Here is a 2,575-nt window from a genome sequence, read left to right as displayed (position 1 = left end):
TATTCCTTCTTCCTTCTCTCTTTCTTTCTATAATTTGATGGATATAGAGACATATGCCATGGGAGGGAGCAGGTCAGGAGGAAGGGAGGACATGTTTCTAAGACGGGGTGGTTACGGTGTATAGCAGAGGTCCCATGGAGAAATGACTCTGATGTCTAACATTGGCACTTGGTCTTCCATTTTGTTTTATTTTTCTCCTAATACTCCTAAGTCATGAAATTGTTATGTGGCCTTCAAATAATTATTAGTCATTTCAGGCTGCAGGAATGTTTATGATGCCTTCACACTGTCAAAAGACTTTGACTAATATAATTTCCTGTTGATCTTTACCCTGCTTCCATGACTGTTTCCTTGAGGGCATATTCCTGCTGTCATAACACCTGCATCTCCACACTTAGAGTACCACTTGTCCTTGCTTATTTGTAGCAGGTCCCATGCTGTCATGTATATGCCCTTATTGGCCATTTTTGGTCAAAATTGCTTGCTAAAACACAAAGTAGGCCAAAGAGGGGACACCACATGTTACAGACTACTTTCAGGTAGAGAGGTGCAGTGGAGCACACACTGGATAAGCGTGTTTGGCAGTGCATGTGCTCATTACCCAAGGTTGTGTAGCACTTTCTGCCAGGCGTGCCCTCCTTGGCTGAGGGCACCTGTCAGCGCTCGTTGCAGAGAAAATGTGTACGCAGCATACTGTATTCAGACTTCAGTACTGAACACGTTTAGAGATAGCATTAAATGCATAGTAGTGTTAAAACAGCCTATGTATTTAATCATTCTGCCATGTTTCAACAAAGTTGATTATCCAAACTGAGTAATTACTGATCCTACTCTTTGACGAATACTCTGTAAGGTAATCTGCTGAGTGAAAGACTTAAAAATCACAAAATATGCAGAGAAGTTAAATAGAAAACAGTAGAGTAAGCATTGAACCAAAAAGGAATAATTTGAAATTTATAAAATTCTTACAGTAGGTATATAATTAGAGTGGTATGTTGTGATGTAACTGTATTATCCTAGAGTGCATAGAATCCATGACTACTGTATGTAGTAACGCCAGGAGGGAATTCTTTGGTTCTGTCATTATTAGTTATAAAGACATTTTCAGTAGAAATGTTTTGAAGCATGACCTGTTCTGTACTCCTTATCTTTCACAGTCCTGCACTAAGTTGACCTCAGCAAGGAGGGCAGGGAGCTGAGTGATTTTCCATTAAGTTTTTTCAGTTCATTACTCTGATTTTAAGTTAATTAACTGGTTTTGTGTCATCACATTTCTACTTCAAACTTACAAAAGAACAGCTTTGCTTGGAATTCACATTCTAGGTAATTTTCATAACAGTGCATTAAATTATTAGATGGACTTGGAACAGATTCCGGGGACACTGAACCTGAGATTGTCTTTCCTTCCCGCCACATGGCTCCTAGGATCTGTAGACTGCTGGGCACAGATGAGGCTTGCTTTCTGGTGGGGGTCTTGGCAGAGAAAACCAGAGCAGGGCTTTCTCCACTGGGAAGAAAGAACAGAGAGCTGCAGACCTTGGGGAGACTCACTTTGAAATTCGTGGGCTTTCTGAATGAAAGTTTGATATGGGCCCCCCAAACTATGTCCACTCTCCGCGGCCTCCAACGGGCTGAGAGCAACTAAGTGGCCTGAAAGTTTCCTGTTGAGTGAGAAGGAGAAGGTTCAGGAAGACCATACCCAGAGAAGCTTCCTGCAAACTTCTCCGAGGAATTCTCCACTCACCTGCTTCACATTCCATCCCTGGCACTTCTGAGGTCTCATGTTAATTGCAGCATTGTTCTTAGTGTCAAACAACTGGAAACAAAGTGCACACTGCCGTAGGGGACTGGCTGCGCAAGTTAAGGCTTACACCCACCGTGGAGATGGGACAGCCACTTGGTAGAAAGGAAGCACTAGATGTGAGCCAATGAACGCGGAGGTCCACTTCTCCCAGCCAGTCACTGGGCCAGGTGGGGATGCTTGACCTGTCCATTCCTGCCTGGGGTGGGATTCCTTTGAAAGGAGGCATTTTCTTAGAAACACTCCATCAGTCTGGCTGAGGCTTTCTCAGGACTGAACTGCAGTCTGAGGTCCGCCTTCTCTCCTTTCACAGGTGTTAGTCCCGAGTCTTGGTCAAAAGGCCCTTTCTGCCAATACCTGCTTCCTCCCCTTTATTCTTCACAGGTCTTTTCTCCCAGGAAATCTCTTGTGTTTAGTTCAACGTGCATCTGTTTCTTAGGACAGATTGGAACAGATTCTGGGGACACTGAACCTGATTGTCTTTCCTTCCCACCACATGGCTGCTAGGATCTGTAGCATACAGACCTATACAATCTGCTGTGATGCAGTGAGGGGACAAAAATACACTTCTGTGATATTTCTGCCAAAAACACACGATGTTACCCTCTTAATGAGGAAATGCCAGACAAACCCAAACTGAGGTACCTTGTAAAAGCAATTGGCCTATAGTCTCAAAAGCTGTCAAGATTGTGATAGAAAATGACTGAAAAACTGTTCCAGGTTGAAGGAATAAGAGACGAGATAACTTAATGCAATGTGTGATCCAGTATTGAA

This window comes from Suricata suricatta, chromosome 15, assembly GCF_006229205.1.
Source record: "Suricata suricatta isolate VVHF042 chromosome 15, meerkat_22Aug2017_6uvM2_HiC, whole genome shotgun sequence".
Taxonomy (NCBI): Eukaryota; Metazoa; Chordata; class Mammalia; order Carnivora; family Herpestidae; genus Suricata; species Suricata suricatta.
This window is presented reverse-complemented; position numbering follows the sequence as displayed.